This window comes from Pongo abelii, chromosome 4, assembly GCF_028885655.2.
Source record: "Pongo abelii isolate AG06213 chromosome 4, NHGRI_mPonAbe1-v2.0_pri, whole genome shotgun sequence".
NCBI lineage: Eukaryota > Metazoa > Chordata > Mammalia > Primates > Hominidae > Pongo > Pongo abelii.
The window spans coordinates 2,827,576-2,850,325 of record NC_071989.2 but is presented as its reverse complement, the minus strand read 5'-3'; the positions used below and the strand labels follow the sequence as shown (position 1 = coordinate 2,850,325).

The 22,750-nt window shown below is 41.1% G+C and overlaps 1 long non-coding RNA gene across 1 annotated transcript; it reads left to right on the top strand.

The window, feature by feature from the left end:
• The first annotated feature begins 2,095 nt into the window (after positions 1 to 2,095).
• Positions 2,096 to 20,062, top strand: LOC129059260 (uncharacterized). Its single transcript, XR_008525046.2, has 3 exons — positions 2,096 to 2,232; positions 17,449 to 17,731; positions 19,938 to 20,062. It is a non-coding gene; the product is annotated as an uncharacterized LOC129059260 (long non-coding RNA).
• The last annotated feature ends 2,688 nt before the right edge of the window (positions 20,063 to 22,750 follow it).

Here is a 22,750-nt window from a genome sequence, read left to right as displayed (position 1 = left end):
GAGGCAGAAAGAGCAAGGCGAGGCCACCCAGAGTTCCAGAGGGAGCCTGGCCCTGCCAGTGCCTTGGTTTCAGACTCCTTGCACCCAGAACTGTGAGAGCACAAACTCCCACTGTGTTATACCACCCTGTGGGTGTGTTTTGTTATGGCAGCCATAGCAAGCAAATGTGGCTAGGTAGAAAATTGCAGACCCGGTTTTTAAAAAAATACACAAAGGAAGTTCTACTTATCTTCAATTATATCAAAGACTTTTCTGAACAAAAAAGTAAATCATTTTTATGCTCCTCCTGGAATCTCTTGCCCTTGTATAACTCAAGATGACTCAATTTCTCTTCTTCCCATCTCCATTTTGAAATGAAACATGACTACAGAAATGATTCTCCTAGTGTTGTGCCTGCCTCTTTCATACACAGAATGTTAGAGAGAGCTCATAGACTTCATTCCTACAAAGAGGCAGAGGCTGGGTGGGCCGGGCCAGGTATGCTGCCTGCTCTGAAATGGACATTTCTGTGTGCCGGGTCTCCCTCTAGGCAGCTCCGGCCCAGGGAGAAAGGTGGGGCCCGCAATCCTCCTGAGGCAAAGCTGGAGGTGAACGTCCCGTTGGAAAGCTCTTGGCGTGCAGGCTTTTACTATCTGCATATTTATTTCACCTCTTAAATGAAATCCAATTTGAAGCTATTAATATTAATGCACTGAGATAATTCTGATGATGAATTAATAAAACACTTGGCCTCTCAATGTGCTGTTTGCTCATACGTTTAATGATGCTCTTAACTGGAAAGAGGAAGAGACAGAGCAGGCTCCACCTGGAGCCTAGAAATTAGAAACCACTTCATTGTTTTGAGCTTGCCGCTTTAATGACAATCAATAGAATCGATTTGGGAGTAGAAAAGTATTTACTCAATCTCTACCGTGTGTTACAGTTTCTATTTAGATCTCACAAGCATCATCTGAATACAGTATTTCTGCAAGGTCCTACGTTTGCTAACGAATTACATGCTAAGTAAATTTTTCATCCCCCACCAGACTCCCCACCCAACACATATGGTTTTGATACTGTTACATACTGCTTTCTCCTAATAACAACCTAGAATGGTACTGCTGCGGGGCACCGAAGGATGGCATTTTGAGAAAACCAAGATGTCATCCCCATGGCCGACTTGGATTTACTTGTGAAACAGACATTATCCTTGGCCCATGCTTCTTCAAAAACAACTCCAGGCTGGTGGCCTTTTATTGTTCAAATGAAGAGAATTCACCATTCACACTCTGCTGGATTACTTATTGAAAAGACAATTTAACTCCAATTAATGTAACTAGATGTAGTATTAAACTTAAACTAAATGCACTTTCCCATCAACAGTCTTTCAACAAATCTTTGTTAAAGTCCTCTAATTAGGCAATTTCTCAGTTGATTAAAAACAACTTCAACAATGTATTGTTCTTGGAGCTTCTCCCAAGCACAAACACTTTTCTGTCCAATATTGCAGCTCACAATCACACTCTACAAGGAAGAGACTATTACCCACTTTATCAAGATTGAAAAATTCAAGATCTCGCATTGAAGCCATTCATATAAAACCAATTACTAAAGAGAACTAACAGCAGTAAGACAAATCTAGTTTGGAATGAATTTTAAAAATGGAATCACTGTAAATGAAGTGACGGTAATCAAGGAAAAACATCCACCAGTCTATTCTTCAACTTGCAAAATAGATATTATTTGAAGCCCATGTAAATTTTTAGGAAAACCAGCAGGACAGGATAAGACAAAAATCTACTGAGGGCAGAGCTACTCATTCACTGCCACTTATAAGGTGCTTCCTAGCATCGACTCTTCTGAAATTGGAGGGAGCTGTTGCATGAGGAACGTGCCACGGGTTTGTGTGTGTCTCTCAGTGTTCAAAGGGCATCCGCTGTAGGCTCAGAGAGCTTGCTTGATTTTTCTGTGCTGCAGGATGAAAGGGAAGTAAGTTTTAATTATTGGCGAACATGCAGGTTTAGGAAAGTTAACGTGAATGGCGACTGGATTTGGTGCTCTCAGGAGCAGTGAGATGCGTCACGCATTCCTCGTTCCAGGAAGACCGTTAGGAGACGGTTTTTCTAAAGGGAATACAAGCAGTAGCTAAGCAATGATCTGAAGCGGAAGCTTCAAGAGGTCCGTTCATGTGAGTACTTCAGAATGAAAAAAATCTAGCGTCATAGAAAATATACTTTTAAAGAATATGTTGTGGTAGGTGCATTAACTATTACCTAGCCCAGGAAATGGCCACACACATACAAATGTGTACAGTATGTGGATGTATGCATATACTTTATATAGTTTTATGTATATCAGGTGTATATATACCATATGTATATTTGCAATCAGAAATGTAATTACAATGCTCTAAGTGTTTATTAGACATTTAATCTCTATAAACCATGCTTTAAGTTATCGTGATGTGACACTTTTTGTCTACTTACAAATGTGGTGATAATACAAGCTTAGAGAAATCATACACAATGTGAAACACTAAAAAAATTCATTTATCATTAGTGCAAAACATACCTCTAGTAGACAGGATCTCAGCTGCAAAACAATTCACAGAAAGAAATAGCTGAGGCGCCTCTACATTGTTCATGATGAAATCTTATCCTCCAGACCAAATTTCTCACCTGAAAATAGTCAACAATAGCAACAGTTGATTTTTTTCATTGCTACTTCTAATTATTTCCACCCCAAGCAGAGTATTCTAGAGATTAAAAATAATACTTAATCATAGTGTCATGGACGGACTTTATGATCAGTTTCTAGTTTAAAAACGAAAGGACAATATCCAAGAAAATCAGTAACACAAAAATAGGGCAGAGTGACTTCCCTGTGCTGGACTTGCACGGCCGTGTCTGACCCACGTAAAGAAATAGCAGCCCTTCGGGCCAGTTGGAGAACTAAATGAACTACTTTTGGGATGAAATTTGGGATCCAGTGAAGAGCTGCTGTTGGGAGTGCCCGCTTCCCCACCCCAAAACACACACACTCACTGCACAGAGTCCAGTTGCTAAATGTTGCTGTGAACCTGAGGAGCGTCGTGGAGTTTGGAAATCCAGCCCGCCACACTGGGTTACAGTTCAGAGAGTGTACCTTGTCATCCCGTGAATGCTGGGACTCTATTCAAATAGCTCACCTTTCCCATGAATTGTTTTTGGAAAAGGTCTGGCATAAATACATGAATAAATAAAATGAAATGAAGTAAAATAAAATATAAATATTTTCAACCTTCTGCCACCTTCGACTGTGGCTCTGCGGCTCAGATTTATGCTGGAAGTGGGGAGATATCAAGTGAAAAATGAAAAACAATTTTATATTTTAAATTTATGGGACCAGAGGATAATATGTCTTTTTTTTTTCCTCAAGCTCAGTGCAGTAAATTGTCTATAACCTATTTGGTATGTTTTGCCTATCACACCGGCTCCATTTTCATGAATGCCTTCAGTCTTAACTAAATTGTACATTTTGGAAGTGCTCTGCTACAGAGTTAATTGTTTGGGGGAAGCAGTTCGCCCTGTTTTTTCTAGACATAAACAGATAATGTAAAAAGAGGAAAAAGGCAAGCAAGATCATCCTCGCAGCTCTTCACTACCCTTGGTGTATATAAAATGCCTTCCTGATGCTTTAAGGTGACGAAAATGACGGGGGGTCGTGTCTAAATCAGCTAAGCTTGATGCGATGCCAAAGCCTTTGGCTAAACACAGATTGACTTAATTCTTTCAATAATGACTTTGGTCCAGAGCGCTTCTCCACCACAAGAGGGAGAAACCCAACAGAACAGAGAAAATCTCCTCACTCGGGTTATCTTGACTCTGCTGCAGGCAAAACCTAGAAATATTTTTTTAATCGAGATTCTCTACAGCAGCCCTTTCCAAATGCCAGTATCCATCACCGCTGACTGGATCAATACCTGTGTTTTGGCCCCAGTCTCCTGCGAGAGATGGCATGCCATCAGTGATAGACAAATATCACAGTTAAGCAAAGTATCCAGCCAGACCTAGTAACATTTTTATTGATTTTTGTTGTGCAAATAATGTCTTTTTGGGCTGAATAAATGGCTTTGAGCCAAACAGTCATTGTTTATGATTCCAAAATGCAATAAAGGGACAGGAAATATATTATAGCCAATGTCTCAAGGCACACAACATAATCATCCTTTGGTAGTAAAAAACTACCCATCTGAAACCAAGAGTGCATATTTATCCATGCTTAAAGGTGCCTGTAGGACTTGCAAATCTTACACAAAATGTCCTGTTAGGAAACAGATGGCGTTGCCCTTTAACCTATCGAATAACTACTAGAAAACCAAGCAAAAAAATAAGCACTATATTTCTTCAATCAATACAAAGAAAACAGTTTATTACGCTCCCTTCAAATGAAATATCAAAGTTGCCAAAACAGCATCCATTCACTTTGAAAGAAAACACATCAAAATCTCCCTGACTTTATCAAATGCTATAAAATCAGAGAATATTTTAGTAAGGTTTTTAAAACTATGGTCATTCAAAATAATCGTGAACTCATTTCACTGGGTCACTCAGCAGAAAGTTGGCTATGAAAGTCTTGTCCCTGAGCTGAAAAATGTTTTTTTTGTGTGTGTGTGTTAATGTTGGCATCCTCATCCCTGCTTCGGGTAGCTGGAATTTCCAGCGGGGCTGTGGAGCTGGGTGACACACATTTCTTTATAAGATGCACACTCGCTGTTTGCATTCAAACTCCCACATAAATGATGGGAGTGCAAGTTATTTCATGCCCGTCCACACTGCAGTGCAGCAGCCTGTGGTCTATGAAACGGTCTCCTGAGGAACATCCGGTTGGTGTTGGATTCGTACACAGGCAACGCCTCCAGGAATAACTATGATTTGAGTGTAATTAGACTTGGCTTTCCAAAGTCCTGCAAAAGTGAGCATGCGTTCCAAGCCATAAATTACCCAGCTCTTCATGTCCTGCCATGAACCGGCAGATGAGACAACATAAACTCAGCTTCACCTGTGTCTTTCTCGTATTCCCTGCGCCTGATGTACTAAGATTGATTCTTGTATTTAGTATCGTAATTGGATCAATATTTTCCCTTTTCAGGAATATAAGGATTATTTTTTAAAAGCTTAATTATTTATATATTACTCTAATTTATTTACTACTCTACTTCTTTAATTATACTTTCATCAACTAAAGCATCCTATTTTCAAAAAATATTTCATATTTCTTATATTATCAAAGTATGCTCAATGCAAAAAGCACTCAGAAAATATTTTTAAACTAACCTACGATTTTTTTGCTATAAAAACATTACAAACATTCATTTGTTCTTTGTGTGTGTGTGTGTGTGTGTGAGTATATATATATACACACACACACACACACACACAAAGAACAAATGAATGTTTATATATATAGTTTTGTTTTGTTTCATTTGTTTTGAGACAAGGTCTCACTCTGTCGCCCAGGCTGGAGTGTAGTGGCGCAATCTCGGCTCACTGCAAGCTCCGCCTCCCAGGTTCAAGCGATTCTCCTGCTTCAGCCTCCTGAGTAGCTGGGGATTACAGGCGTGTGCCACCACGCTCAGCTAAATTTTGTATTTTTAGTAGAGACAGGGTTTTACCATGTTGATCAGGCTGATCTCGAACTCCTGACCTCATGATCCACCCACCTCGGCCTCCCAAATGGCTGGGATTACAGGAGTGAGCCACCGCACCCGGCCTTAACACAATTTTTATACATATATACATATATTATATACATATAACAAAGTGTGGTTTTATGTATGATACACACACACATATGCCTTCCAGAAAGGTGCTGTTGACATAAGGTCATCCCGGGAAGTTCTGCCTCTCTCTCCTCCCCTACAGCATCACCAGCACTGAGCATTAGTGTTTTTTTGAATCTTAGCCAATTATAAAATTTTTAATCTCAAAAATTAAAAAAAAATAATCTCAAGCTTTTTAATCTAAATTTTTAGGAACTTTTTATTTCCAATGAAGCCAAATAGTTTTAATGCTTATGCATTTCTTTATCTTCTACAAAAGCCTATTAATGTCATTTCTATGTTTTATTCTGATTTTCCAATTATTGCATAGTTTCTCATTATTCCACATGCACAGTAGAAGCCCCTGGCCAGCCAGCCAGCCTAGGACAGCTCTGCAAGTTGTCCCCAGTTTTTCTCTTTGCCCTTTCATTTGATTATGGTGCTTTTGATTCAATGTTGTGACCTTTAATTTTAACGTGTCACCTTGACTGACCACAGAGTGCTCAGAATAAACATTATTTCCAGGTGTGTCTGGGAGTGTGTTTTCAGATGAGATCAGCCTTGGAGTCCTTAGACTCAGTGAAGCAGGTGCCCTCTCAGTGTGGGTGGCCTCATCCTATCCATTGAGGGCCTGAGTGGAGCAAAAGGCAGAGGAAGAGGGATTTGACCCATTTTTTGTGTCTTACTTCTCAGCAGAGACAGCTCATCTCATCTCATCTTCTCTGGCCCTTGAACTGGGACTCACACCATGGTCCCCCTTGCTTACAGGCCTTTGGATTTGAACTGAATTACACCCCCAGCTTCCCGGGGCCTTCAGCTTGCACAGGCAGGTCATGGGACTCCACAGCCTCCATAATCATATGAGCCAATGCCTCCTAATCCATCTCCATCCCCCTTTCTCTCTCTCTCTCCAGTATTTCTTATTGACCACTACAAATACTGGAGGATCATTTTCTGTTGGTTTTCTTTAATCTGCTCTATTAATCTTTTGTGGTTTCTATCTCTGATGTTATTCTTAGGAAGCTGACACCCACCACGCCTTTGTGTGAACGCTCTCCCAATTTCCCTTTTTATATTTCATGCCAACCCCATGGGAACTTGCTTTAGCTTAAGGTGAGCAATGGGGATCTTATTTTATTTTTTTCTCAGTACTGTTTATTTAACACTTGATCCTTTTCTGGGTCATTTGAAATGCTTCACACATCAGCTATTAATCACTTCTTCAGAATTTCTTCTAAATTCTTCTGGAATTTCTAGATGTTTTCGTCTCTATTTTTGTCTCTTCTCTTCAGTTCTCTATAATGATTGTAGTCTTACTCTGTGATGTAATATCTGGAAGTTGATAACCTCTTAGTCTTCTTTTAAAATATGCGGACTGTAATATTCATTTAGCCTTTTAGATAAACCCTAGCATTCTGATTGGAATCGTATACTGTTTGTAAGTTAACTCAGGGAGGGTTGGTTATAATACTAAATTTTGCCCAAGAATCTTGCATTTTTCTCTTTACTAGGCTTCTTTCTTGTTATGTAATTTTATTCTTCAACATCCTGTATACTTTTATTACATTGTTTCTTGCTTTTTTAAGGTTTTGCCATTATAGAAAATGAAGTTTGTTTCCATAATACTTTCTATCCTGTTCATGGTTAGCATAGGCCCAGGTTATTGTTCAAATGTAATCATTGAATCAAATGAACTCATTCACTTCATTGTTCTGTAACTAGATATTTTGCTAAACTGTCTTACAGTGTAAATGGTTTTTATTGACTTTCTAGAGTTTTCTAAGTGAAGAGCCATTTTCTGAAAATTATGTTGATCTTGTCTCTTGCTTTCAAGTATTTTAACTTGTGTATTCATGACTAGAATTTCCAGGGTAAAGTTCTAAACAACAGCCTGACAGTTGGATTCAAATGCTCATTGAGGGGCTTTATGGGACAATAATCTTTTTTTTTTTATTTCCCCCTAGGATCCTGGAAGTTGGTATATGCTAGGGGAGAGAAAAAGCCTCTTTCCCACATAGTTTTTCATCTTGGAGGCGTCATGTGAGAATAAAGGTGCTGGCCATATAAATCTAGAAGTGGTGTCCAATGGGCAACATCCCCAGAAACTACCAGGCAGCTTTGTAGAATTCATCAAATAACATTTTAATATCAGCATTACTTGTGGTTATTTTTATTATGAAAGATGAGGAAATATGCATTACAGATTTATAAAGTTGGTGCCGATGGTGTGTGCAGGCTAATTTTTGAACTACTCTTACAGGGAAAATTAATAGCCCAGAAATCTCCACTCATGTGTATGATCTAGCTGACCCAAATCTTACTTCTCATCTACATACTCAAATTTTACTTGTGGAAACTGAACGCCTCGGATATGATTTTTCCTTTGTAATTGCAGGAGTTTTAACACATGAGTTTATGAGTTTTGTAAGTGCAACATTTTAGTTCCATCTGCAGTCACCCAAAAGAACAGGACTAGCGGATTTCCGGGCATTTTCCTCCCTTTAGATCCGGTCTCAGGTGTTTCATCTCTGTGACCCTGATGGATGCATGTGACAATCACTGTTCTAGCTGGAGAAATAATGGGACATTTGGTGGTAGGAGATTTCCTCTCACTCAACAACAATTGGTTTCGTCGATCCTATTAATTAAGGGAACAAAACTTTCTTTCTGCTGTTTCCTGCTAGATATATTCATCTCTGTGTCCTTCACACAGATCTCAGGCTTAGTCTACACTCTCCAAATGTCCTAAAGAAGAAACAAGGTATGTAACTGATATACATGGGGAGTTTGCAGAACCTTCATCTGTTCTCAAAATTAAGTTCATTACCCCAGCCATATTTAGAAAAGAGCATACATGCATGTGCTTACTCTCTGAAAAAAAAGAATGCTTTATTTAAACATTGAGAAAAGGAGCATTTAGACTTTCTTAAGTTTGAATACTATATGCATTTTAAGGAGATCCTAACTACTAGGAATCTACCCAAGATAAAACGAAACATATGTCAACAAGAAGACTTGTGTGTGAACGTTCACGGAACGTTCTTCCTAACGTGCAAAGGTGGCAACACTTTAAATGTTTTTCACCTGGCAAATGGATAACAAATGTGGTACACCCACACAGAGCAGTAGTAGTCAGCAATAAGGAGTGAACATCAACCTGCAACATGGATAAGTCTGAGATACTATGCTAAGTGAAAGAAGCCAGTCAAAAATGTCACACAAACACATTTTCATCCCATTTGCTTGGAGTGCTCAGAAAGAAGATGAGTGGTTGCCAGGGGCTGGGGGTGAGAATGAACAGTCACTGAAAGTAGACACCTGATTTCTTTTTGGGGTGATGGAAACATCCTAAAATATCCTAAAATTAGACTTTGATGGTGGTTGGACAACTCCATAAAGTTACTAAAAGTCATCAAATTACACACTTAAAACAGGTGAATTTTATGGTATGTAAATTTTACCTCAATAAAATTGTTTTTAAAAAGGATAATGCCTGTTAATTTATGTTTTAACAAATGTTTATTAAGCACTAATCTTTGAAAAGAGATACATGAGGCCTTTTCCCACATACTCTTTCATTGCAAGAGGGTAGCTAGGATGCATGAAGGCAACAGACAGGAAAGGGGCATTAAGCTCTGGTGCAGATCCCTGGGCAATTCACCAGATGTTTTCCTGAACCCCTTTCTTTACCTTTGACAGGGGGTGCCACTATGCTCCTGACTGTCCCACTTTCGTCTACCAGTGGGAAATAGCCAATGCTTGCGCGTGGCATATGGTCAGGCTCAGCAAACAATCCTTTCATTTGGATTTGTGGCATCTCCATGAGGCAGCGTGATGGAGAAGGCGCATGAGCCCTGGAGCAAGCAGTTCAGAGCAGAATCCTGAGCTCCACCGCCTATCAGCCGTGCAAGCCAGGCCAATGGTCAGCCACTGCTGCACCCCAGCCATCTCATCTGAAATACAGCAGTATAAGTTTTACAAGGTTGTTGTGCACCTGCAATGCAATAACCTTAGAAAACACTGACTACAGGTTCTGTACACAGGAGGAGCTCCATAAGTGTTGATTTTTTTTTTAAAAAGTCAGCCTGCCTTATGAAGTAGAAAAATGTAAAGCATTGAACTGGTACTTATCTCAAGTATTTAACCAACAAAGGAACATGTGTTCTAAATGTAATTATTCAATAGGTGAGACACGCGTGTGTTCATCTGCCACCTTAGTGACACAGATGGGGTTAATGTCCTCAGATGCCTGGGAGAGTCCCCATCGGCTAGGGTCTCCTATAGTTCACCAACAGCCTGCCCCATCTCTAACTGTCTAACACATACACACATGACTTCATGGGGAGTGAAATACCAGAATCAGATGGGAAAATTCAGGAGGCTTTGTATCTTACCAGATGGTTGAAAATCTCTCCCAATGACATAAACTTTGGTAAAAAATAAGTGCTTAAATAAGTGCTCATTCAGACAAGCCAACCTGAGGGTGTCCTTGTGCTTGCCTAGGCCATCCCCAAGGGCAGGTGTTCCATGCTTCATGTAACAGAGAAAGGCTCCTCAGGAAACCCGCTGGAAGTAGTTGGACACCATCTGAGGAAGTCAGCCTGCACTGCCAAGGGGGATGTGTTAGATAAACACCTTTTACTTGCTGCAAAATCAGCTTGACAGGCACTCAGGTGTCTACAGGCTATGCCAGAGTTGACCTTCCCAAGCGCTGCCATACTGTCAGTGCTGCTAACAGATCAACTATCACAGCAGCATTGTAAACCTGAGTTATCCTAAATTCCAGATCAAGCCAGCTTCTTGCATTGCACAACTTGGCAGAGAAGTGGGAATGATGAAGAGTGGGAGACACAGGCAGGGAGCCCCTACCGCCTGGCACAGCCCCTTTGACTCACCAAAAGGAACTGACAGGCACCTTGCAAGAGCTTCCAGCCACTGCGGAGTACCTCGCAGTGACCACAAAGTGGTAATGGCAAGGTGTCTGTTGGTCTCATTTTACCCACATTTGTTGTGATCATTGACAAGTTCCTTAATCATCTTTAGCTTCAGGTTGCCCATTTTTTAAATCACAATAATAACACGATCGATCCCAGAGGATCGTTATAAGAAACTAAGAGTGGTAGGATCTGTAGAGTGCCTGGAGCCAAAGAGGAGTGTGCAGAAATTCATTTCCTTTTCCACCTTGCACTGCTTTTCTTCTTTCCCAGGTGACGCATGTTTTAAGGTGCAGGCTAGCAAGCCCAATGCTCCCAGCACTACCTGATATAAAACCAATGCAAGGAGTAACTCTCACTGGCCAAGAAGAATGTTTCCTGACCTTTCATGTTGAAAAGCCCCTTGACTTTCCCCACACAATCTTCCACCTTGCATCCACAAGCATGCATTGTGATAGAGGGCAAGGGCAATGTGGGGAGGGGTGGAGGCAGCTGGCCAGCCGTCTAGAGGAGCAGCAACACACATCTGGGGAGGAAGGAACTCTCTTGTGGTGGATTGATCACCGTCGTATTTGCGCAACCAACATTGCCCTTGATAGAAAGCCATTGAGGGGCTTTCCTGGAGCTGAGTTTGCACATCCACTGTGGCCGAGCACCCCCATGGTAAGACGTCTAGACTGTCAGAATCCAGCCCAGACACCAGGAAGAGACTTTGGTGTCTAAATGGACCAAAGCCACCTACATTGTGAGCAGCTTAACACAACCCCAAAATACTACTTCTATTGTTTTCTTTTTTCCTTCTCAAAAATTCTTAAAGTTTTTGGGTGGACAATTGTAATCTTTTTGTCTCTATGTCAGGCTGAGAAGTTTCATTTTTATTAGCCACAAAAGGGTCTATTTTAATAGGTCGTTATAATTTTAATTGCATAGCCTACATTCTTTAAACTTGTAAAGTTGGGGTAGGAAAAATCAGAAAGAGATTTCCAGCAAAACTCGTCAAGTTTCTGAATGAGCCTCCCTTTAGAAAGGTCAAACATGAAGAAAAGCTCAGAGGCACAGAACTGTATCCCCAAGGGTGCTGTGGTTGCTCCAGTATGATGCTACATCCATTCAGGTCCTGGCCTCTTTAAATAAATGGCAGGAAATCATGTTGCATAATTCAGGAAATAAAAAAGACATAGGAGAAGTGGCGAATAGCCCAACAGATCAACAGTATTTGTTCTACAGACCTGAAGCTCCTGATCAGCAGCAGGTCACAGTGGTTGGGTCTGAGGGCTCGTTTTTCTTTCTAAAGGTTTGACAGGACAGCCAAAATCTTGGTTTTCTGGTGGGATAAGAAAGATCTGCTGTCTTTGTGTAAGTGAAGAGATGATGACGTCATGAACGAGGCCGGGAATGAGAGCAGTCATCTCTCAAGGCACACATCCGGGTTCCCCTCCACCACCGAGCACATTATCAGGACCATCGGCTGTGGAGATGCTCTTCCAAAGCACTGCGGGTCTGTCTCAACCCCTCTTTATGTTACTTCTTGAAGAGGTGGCCTTGTTAAGTGTCCTGGAAGCAGACCCCTTAGGGAATGCAGCACAAGGGCCAAGTCACAGCGCTTCCCATGGGAAAACAGAAGATTCTCATCACACTCCTAAGTCTACATGGAACCAGGCCAGTGCTTAGGAAGATCATGATGTCAGGACAAAAGAGGATCAGCTGATGCCTGTAATCCCAGCACTTTGGGAGGCTGAAACAGGTGGATCACAAGGTCAGGAGTTTGAGACCAGCCTGGCCAATATGGTGAAACCTTGTCTCTACTAAAAATACAAAAATCAGCCGGTCGTGATGGCATGCACCTGTAATCCCAGCTACTCGGGAGACTGAGGCAGGAAAATCGCTTGAACCCAGGAGACGGAGGTTGCAGTGAGCTGAGAGATTGTGCCACTGCACTCCAGCCTGGGTGACAGAGTGAGACTCCGTTAAAAAAAAAAAAAAAAAAAAAAAAAAAGAGGACCAGCCCTCATGACCTGTGAGTGTTCCTTTGGATTTGCTGCAGTAGTGACGCTTATCCTGGACTGGAAGAGCTGCCTTCCAGCAGCCGTGTGGTGTGAATTTCCCATCTCGGGGACAGCACCTGAGGAGTGGAAATGCAGGCTTCCTACAATGATGGAGAGAACATCCTTTGTACACACAGGGGGAGATGTTTACATGGGATTTCTAAAAATACAACTTAATTGAAATACAATTCACATGTCACACAATTCATTAATAGGAAGTGTACAATTCGATAGTTCTAGTACATTTTCAGATACATAAAACCATAGTCAATGTTAGAACTGTTTGATCACCTCAAAAATAAGCCACAAACCCTTTAGCCACAAATCTTCAATCTCTCCCACACCCCTAAGCAACTACTGACCACTTTCTGCCTCTGTAGATGCACCTGCTCTGGACACTTCATATAAATGGAATCGTAGATAGTCTTTGTGTCTGGTCCTCTTCACCAAGCATAATGTTTTCAAGGTCCAACCATCCTTTTTTTTTTTCTTTTTTGAGATGGAGTCTCTCTCTGTCACCCAGGCTGGAGTGCAGTGGCACGATCTTGGCTCACTGTAACCTCCGCCTCCTGGGTTGAAGCGATTCTCCTGTCTCAGCTTCTGGAGTAGCTGGGATTACAGGCACCCACTACCACGTCCAGCCAATTTTTGTATTCGTAGTAGAGACGGGGTTTCACCATGTTGGTCAGGCTTGTCTCTAACTCCTGACCTCAGGCGATCTGCCCACCTCAGCCTCCCAAAGTGCTGGGGTTACAGGCGTGAGCCACGGCGCCCGGGCAGGTCCAACCATCTTGCAGTATGTGCCTGTGCTTCATTCCTTTTTGTGGCTGAGTGATATTCCATCGTACAAACATATCACATTTTCTTTATTCATTTTTCAATTGGTGGGGATTCAAGTTGTCTCTACCTTTTGGTTATTGCTAATAATATTATGGCTAGAAACATTGGTGTACAAATGTGTGCATGAACAATACTTTTATTTCCCTTAGATATATATTCGGGGTGGAATTGTTGGTAAGTCTATGTTTAGGCATTTAGGGAACCATCAGGCTGTTTTCAAAGCGACTGCATCATTTTACACCCCCAGAAGCAGCGCATGGGTGTTGGCGTTCCTGCACATCCTCACCAATAGGCCATTATTTGACCTTTTGATCCTAGCCAGCTTAGTGGCTGTGAAGTGACATCTCCTTGTGCTTTTGTTAGTACTCCCTGATGGTATCCAGTGTCTTTTCTTGTGCCTATTGGCCATTTGTATATATTTCTTGGAGATATGTATATGTAGATGCTTTACCCATTTTTCATGGAATTATTTGCCTTTATGTTATTGAGTATGAGAGTGATATGGTTTGAGTGTTTGTCATCTCCAAATCTCATGTTGAAATGTGGTCCACAATGTTGGAGGTGGGCCTAGTCAGAGGTATATTTGTCATGGGGTTAGAGCCCTCAAGAATGACTTGGTGTCCTCTCCATGGTAATGAGTGAGGTTTCCCTACTAGTTCACACGAGACATGGTTGTTCAAAAGACCTGGCATCTCTCTTGCTCCCCCAGCCATATGACACGTCCGCTCTGCCTTCATTTTTTCCCCAGAGTAAGCTTCTTCTCCAGAATTTGAGCAGATGTGTGTGCCATGCCTGTACAACCTGCAGAGCTGTGAGCCAAATGGACACCTTTCTTTATAATTTAGCTGGTCTCAGGTATTCCTTTATAGCAACACAAAATGGACTAACACAAAGAGTCCCTTACATATTCTAAATATGAGTCCCTCATCGCATATATGATTTGCAAATATTTTCTCTCATCGTATTGGTTGTCTTTTTACTTTCTTAATAGTGTATTTTGAAGCACAGAAGTTTTAGATTTTGATGAGGGTCAATGTATCTATTTTTTTTTATTCTAACTGCTTATGCTTTCGGTGTCATATAAAACAATGGATTACCAAATTCAAGGTCATAAAGATTTGCCTCTATGTTTTCTCCTAAAAGTTTTCTTGTATCAATTCCCCTTTAGATCATTGATCCATTTTGAGTTAATTTTGTAAATGATGCGAGGTAGGTGTCCAACTTCATTCATTTGCACATAGCTATCCAATTGTCCCAACACCATTTGTTGAAAGAAAAGATTTATTCTCCATTCAATTGTCCTGGCACCCTTTTCCAAATTAAGTTGGCACAGAGGTTTGCTTCTGAGATTTCAATTCCATTCCATCGCTTTATAGCTCTATGTTAGGCCACTACCACCCTGTCTTGCTAAATTGATTTATAGTAACTTTTAACATCAGAAAATATAGTTAACTATTTGTTTTCCCTTTCCAAAGTTGTTTTGGCTATTCTAGGTCCCTTATCAATTCCATATGAATTTTAGGATCAACTTGTCAATTTCTACAAAAAAGTCATCTGGGATACTGACAGGGCTTGCATTGAATCTGCAGGTTCGTTTTGGCAGTATTAACATTTTAACAATATTAAGCCTTTCAATCCATGAACATTGAATGTTTTTACATTTACTTAGATCTTGAATTTATTTCAGCAACGCTTTATAGTTTTCAATGTGAAAATTTTACTTTTATTTGTTGTTTATTCCTTATTATTTTATTTTTTGATGCTGTTTTAAATAGAGTTGTTCTTTATTTTTAGATTGTTCAATGAAAAGCTATAGAAATACAATTGATTTTTGTATATTATAATTGTATTGCACCAGGCACAGTGGCTCACGCCTGTAATCCCAGCACTTTGGGAGGCTGAGGTGGGTGGATCACGAGGTCAGGAGATCGAGACCATCCTGGCCAACACGGTGATACCCCATCTCTACTAAAAATACAAAAAATTAGCCAGGCGTGGTGGCGGGCGCCTGTCATCCCAGATACTCAGGAGGGTGAGATAGGAAAATGGCATGAACCTGGGAGGCAGAGCTTGCAGTGAGGTGAGATTGCACCACTGCACTCCAGCCTGGGCAACAGAGTAAGACTTTGTCTCAAAAAAAAAAAAAAAATTGTACTTTGCAACTTGCTGAATTCATTTACTATAACAATGGTTGTTGGGTTTTTTGTTGTTGTTGTTATTGTTGGTTTTTTTTCTGAATTTCTTAGAATTGTCTACATACATAATCATGTGTCTGCAAATAGAGATAGTTTCACTTCTTTGTTTGTAATAAGGATGTCCGTTATTTCTATTTCTTGCCCAATTTTCCTGTCTAGAGCCTCCAAAACAAGGTTGCATAGAAATGGTGAGAACAGGCACCCCTGTCTTGTTCCTCATCTCCGGGGAAAAGCACTCTGTCTTTCACCACTAAGTATGGCATGCATGGGACGTCTTGCAACGTTTTATTGCATTCTCTGTCATTTATGAGTCTTACTTAAGTACGATGGCAGAGGAGAATCTCAGGGGTAGTGGCATGATCACAGTGCACTCACCAGAGTGAAAACATTGCATGTGAATCCTCTGCTGACCACATCAATTCTAAACATTTCCACCCATCCCTTGAGTTCTCACAACCTGACTCCAAGTAGTTTTCCAGGCTGCCTGCTCCCAACACGCCCAGGTAAGACCTGTGCTTTAATTGAGCTTCAACAGTTTGTTGCTTCCCAGTGCCTTTCTTGCACTCCTTAATCTCACAACATTCTACCAGTTCACTAAGGCTTGACTGATTTGCCCTTTACGGAATCTCCTTAGCTCTCTTAGGCTGGAGGTAATCTTGGCTAAGTTTAGCTCCTCTATATAATGTTTATGTCACAAAATAATTTCTATCCTATACTCCCACTGTAGACTGGCCTCATCTCTTCTATTTGATTGCAAAGTACTTCAGAAAGAATCGGGTCTAATGGATTTGCTTTTCTTCTTCTGTATCTCTCTGTACAGTAAGTAGCCAGTGAAATTGTGGAATAAAGAAATGAAGTGTATGTGTGTGTGTGTGTGTGTGTATGTGCACATGCCAATGACAAATTTTAGGTAGAAATAAGCTTTGCTTAATTTGGTGTGGCTAGAAATTTGACACCACCTTCCATCTGCAGCAAGCGTTAGATTTAGAATTGATGATTCTCGTATATCTTATTAGCTTCTTAGCAAGTTGTCAAACAAGCCATGCACTTACTATCAGCCAACTTTACAGAGCAAGCTGCAAGTGTTCCTTGAGTTGGGTGATTTGCCTGAATGGAGGGGAGTCCCAATGCTGCCTCGGCCCCATCATGGATGGAGCCCACCCAGAGGGCACTGAAATTCATCTTACATTCCTATTGACCTCTGTAGAATGGTGTATCTGTAATAAAAGATTCTGAAAGACTGCTGGAATTCAACGATTTGACAAACAGTCATCAATATGCTAACACTATGATATGAATAAAGCAATTTTTAGACTTTAAGGGGGTACTGGCGATGCATTTCTTGGGATAAATTTGTGGAAATAAAGAGACCTAACCCTCAAAGCTTGCAGTCAAGTCGGAGGATTAGAAACCCTTGCATTCTAACCAAATGGGGTGCTGTGATGGAGAACTTCCCTTTGAGTTGTGCCTTCACCTGTGTCAATTGGTGCTACTCTAACAGAATACCACAGACTGAGTAATTTATAAACAACACACGTTTACTTTTTACAGTTCTGGAGTCTGAGAAGGCCAAGATTAAGATACCAACAGGTTTTGTCGTCTGGTGAGGTCAGCCTATGCTTCTAAGATGGTGGCTTGTATGTTGTGTCTTCCAGACGGGAGGAACACCGTGTACTCACATGGCAGAAGGCAGAAGGGCAAAAGGAACAGACTCTCTCTGTCAAGTCCTTTAAAAGGGCACCTAATCTCATTCACAAGAGTGGAGGTCTCCTGACCTATCGTCTCTTAAAGACCCCACCTGTCAACATTATGATGTTAGCCATTCGGTTTCAACGCATGAATTCCTGAGGAGACACATTGAAACTATCGTGGTTACTACACTCCAGTTTAGCAGTTATGGTGTACAAGTCCACAACCAGCTAAGAACAGAAGTTGAAAGTAAGTATTTAGAAGTCATTTCAGCACATGACAGCAATTTTACATCTGTTGTATCTAAGGATTTAAAGGTTTCTATATTTTTATTTTATCATGTATTAATTGTGATTTTATTTTACAAAAATAAAAATATTGGTCTGCTGTGGATTAGGGAAAAATAAACCCTAGTCCTTCCTGCCAGATAGTGGGAGAAGCCCTGATCTTCAGAATCTCTGTGTGGGTGAAGTAAGGGCAGGGAGGGCCCGCTTCTGGGTAGGACCTGGTGGGTTCTCAGGAAAACAAGTTGATTTAATGAGTGGAAAAATCTAGGCTGATTCAGCCTGGCGAAGAAATATTTCTATTTTATCTTATCTGTATTAAATGAAGAGTCTATTGTTTAATGCACCCTTTTAGAGGAACATTAGAGAGGAACACATCTTTCTCCAGTTGGCTAGGAAGCCAGATTTGGGTATTAGAGAGAGGCAAGGGGTCATCACTCGAGCTGATAAGGCTGAGTCTTTAGTACAATTTCAGTGGCCCAGTTTTCAATATGCTCAAAAGATGCACAATTGTGCACTTACAAGCTAACTTTTTTCTATCTTACAATTTCTTCTGCTCATTCGAAGGAAAGCAATGAGAGCATATTACTTTGCAGGCACATAAAGACTGAAACCCAAATAGAAAACTACAAGAAAGCCTCCTGATCGAATTCTAATAACTGACCCCTCAGGGACGAGGATGAGGGGGATCGGGAGGGGGCAGCCAGGAGTCCCTGTGAGGCCTTTCCTGGGTTATCTGGCTTTGAAAGGATCATGTTCAAACCCTGCAAAGATAAAAAGCAGCCTCCACAGGCTGTGAGCCGGACCGTTAAACATTTCCATATGACAAAGTCCTCTCCCGGGGTCTGACCTGCCCGGAGCGCCCAGTCTGCAGATCTGAGGCCCAGGCCTTTCCCTGCCTGCTCCTCCGGGAAGAGTCTGGCAAAGAAGCTTTGAAAAGGACTTTAAAATGCTTTCTGTAGGGGGAAAAGTCTCAATGCAAAAGGAACCAGATACATAACAATGTTCAAACAGACTCTTCTTTAAATGAATTTTTAGAATTAAAAACAACATGGGAATGATAGTAAATCTTGTGAAATAAAGTTCATTTCTGCTGGTATCTGCTCACTCCTTTGATGTATTTATCAGATATTGTTTATTTATAATGTTTCTATTTAGTCAATCAATGTAAAATAGCAACAGCCTCATCATAAACCCTGAAAGCTTTTCCACAGACTTGAGAATGTATAAGGAATCCAGGAAAATAACTAGGTTTTATTTTCTACCTTTTCCATAAATTAATTTTAATTTTTTGCTTGATCTTTTTACTCATTTTTAATATGTACCTAAAGCCAAGCATGGAATAAAATTATATATTGTATATAGATGTATAGATGTATAGTGTAATTATATCATTTCTACCCAGTAGCTCACACATTGTACAGTAATTGTCTGCTGATTATAAAGGATACAATCTTGAAATAATAGCAAAGCTCTTAAAAAAATTTTTAAAAACCCAAAGAAAACAGATTCTCCAAAAAAATTTATATAGTTGGAGTTTGTATGCTTTTCTTTTTAAATGTTACTAACGTGAGCTATTTTTCCAGAGTTATTAATTGTAATCTCATTCAATTAAGACTTTCCTAATGGTTTAGAGAAAAACATAATAATTCAATGTGACACTCAATTCTTAGTTTTAACATAAAACCTTTTTGGTTTGCTATTAGTATTTAAATTTAAGTAGCTTTGAGGAGTGAAGCAAGAGGGAAAATTATGGGTTTGATAACACACTGCTGAAGCTCTAATCTCAGAGGAAAATAAAGACTGCTTAAATTGAATGTGTTCAGCATTCATGAGAACAGTAACACATTTGTGAATCCCTTAGCTCAGCTACCACATAAGACAGGACACAGCCAGCTCCCAGTGTTGGGAGTAGCATTGCATCCATGTGGCATCCGTGGGGAGGAGCCGGGATAGACATGGAGGTCTCTAAGAAGATACCTCCTCCAGCACAGCAGCTTCCGCTGTGAGCACAGGGCTGATACCGCGGTGGGGAGCCAGGGGTTCTCCACGCTTGGTTATCCCTCTGAATAACCTGCTTGAGGAAGGATTTCTGCTTCCAGAAACCTAAAACATCACCTTTTTCCTTTCACCCTTGGAAATTAATAAAACCCCATTTCTGTTTTCTCTAGGAGTGTCTTTGATGCCCAAGCTGACCTCTGATAGGGTGAAGAAGTTTGCATTTTCCAACGCACCTGCATTTTCTATTTTAAGCCCAGGGGAACTATGGATTTGCAAAATAAAATTTTAAAAAACACACGCTGCTTGTTTTAGTTTAACTACGTCTCAGGCAATAAGGAGTTGCTAAAATGTGTATATAGGAGCCAAAATGCTAATTAAGTTCATTGAAATTAACTTCATTTTTTAAAAAACTGAGCATTTGATATTTTTTAAGAACATAAATTCAGAAGTTCTAGAAATTTGTTTTTTTAACCAACTGGTCTAAATACAAAATTTGAATAGCTCTTTAGGGAATAGAATTTATTCTCTCCTAAAATTTCCCTTTGAAAATTAGATTTTAAAGTATATCAAACTAACCACATTTGAAGTTAATATTAAAGATTCTGGGAAAATAAATTCAATGTATTGTACTTTCTAACTCCTTGTAGCTATATATTGGAAGTTCCCATATTAACATTAAGGATTTAAGAGTAGAAATTAAATAATTTGTAGTTGTGTCAGAAGTTCATGGCTGAATATTTCAGTGATCCAAATGCACCCTGTTCGTTCTCTGGCATTCTCCAGCTCTTCATTTCAGATAGTAGTAGAGGAGGAAACACACACAAACACATTTTAAGTAACAGTCTTTATAGATTATTAAAATGTTTGTTTCAACAATTTTATTATTAAAAGATATTAAACGTTGCTCTGCCCATAAAACTCCCAATTCAACCTTTCTTTTCTCGGCTCTTCATTACAGTGATTGCTGGCAATTATTTTTGGGGGCGCCTCCCCTGCCACGTCTGCACCTGCAGCCCCTGAGTTTGGGCTTCTCCTCCCACAGTCCTCCTCAGGCCTCGGCCATCTATCCCTCCTCCCTCCCACCTGCCACGCACTCAGGCAGTGCATGGCAGGCCGGGGCAGATCGTGTCTGCACTGAGTGAGGGTTCCATGGGCCGTGGTGGGTAAGACGCACAATCCTGGGAGCCTGGTTTGGGGGTCACCTGTTGCAGCCATGCAGAGCTGTCCAGCGTGTGCTCACCGCCCCATGCTCACCTGTGTGATGCTTGGGTAAGATGGTCAGAGAGAGAGTTCTGACAGCAAAGTACCACTGATGTTTGCTCATCAGATCAGATGTTTTACAGGACAGGCAAAAAATATGGTTGCCAGAGGCAGAGAACTGTTAGGCTAGCACACTGATGCCTCATGAAGAAAACTCTCACCAGTCCATTTGCAGTTTTGAACCTTTTGCAGGTAATTATTCCTCTATTTTCTGTCACTGTTTGTGAGTTCGTCTAAGGAAGTTAACTGTAAGTGTTCTAAGGCATGCGTTTGGTCTCCAGTGGTGCAGGCAAATGCCACGTCACAGGTCCTGGGAAGAGAAGAGGTGAAGACTACATCTTGGACAGCTGCAGCCCTCAGCTCTGGGAGCAGGGACCACCTAGACGCTCACAGTCACTGTGGGCTTACCATGTGCGGGATCTTTGCAAGCACCCTAGAAAAAATATCTCAGTCCTATGGGGTGGATGCTACTATCATCTCCATTTTACAGATGAAAAGACAGAGGTTTCCACAGGACAGCGTGCTGTGCATCAGTGAGCAGGCCTGATGGGAATGAGCAGGGGTACGACTCCATCACTCAACCTCAGAGTCCCCTCTGTAGGAGTCTCTGTGAAATCGAGGATGCTTTAGGTAGGGGCCGTCTCCTTCCATCAGGCGCCTTGGAGAGACTCTGGGCCTTCTTAGGGAGGGTCTTCCATAGAAGGGGGCTTTGTCCAGTCCCAGGAAGTGAGAAGGCACCATTGGAAACTCTCCTAAGTGACGCACCTTGTTTATTGAGCTCTCTCTCAGAGATTCATCTAAAGGCATTTGTTATGTGCACAGGTTTTTAAAACTAGAGGAAAATGATAAGGACACGTGTTCTGCATCACAAAGCTTATTCATTCTGCAAGTCCTGGGTAAGTGGAAAGGAAGCCTGTCTGGTGACAGGTGACAGCCAAGAACCTCCTGAGAGACAGGAGAAATTTCCTCTGCCTTTACCAGGGAATAGAGTGAAGAGCTGACTGCACACTAAGCAGGAACCCACTGCCTGGGGACCCTGGCTCACCTGCATTGCTGCATGGAGGGAGGTCAGTTCCAGAACTTCCCCTGGCCCCATGTGGGGACTGGAGTGGTGAGGGCCAGGTGCTACATGGGCCTGGTTGGGGGTAAGGGAAGCCACTGCTGGAGGAGGGGGTGTCTAGGACTCAATCAAACGCTGAGAGTCCATTTCTAAGATGTTTTACCTGCAAAATCCAAAGAAATGTCATAGTTGCATCAAGTCACTTAAAATGACCCACAGGACAAATTTCACCTTCTGAAACTCAGTTTTCTGAAAGCTTTGTTTAAGAATAAATGGACCTGTTTCCAGTCACTTCTCGTCGCCCTGATGTGAGTGGACTGGATTTTTGCAGTTGTCAGCATGAAGAGAAACTTCTAACCTCCCCACAGCCTCCTCCCAGAGCAACAAGGGAAATTAGATCAGCTTTTATTTTATTCCTTTCATTAAAAGTTTGCTTCAAGCACCACCTTCCACGTAGTCACTTTACCTCCTGTCATTGGTGCGGTGCAGGATGAAACCTGTCCTGAGTATTAAAGAGTCAACACCTTCATTCATTTCATTCCTAAATGACATTTACTCACATGTTGTAAAACCAGGGGAGAAAGCAACTGTGTTGGCTTTATCTTCTCCTAAATTAAGATAGCGGTTTAAATTGAAAATGTAATTTAACTCCCTTTCGACCTG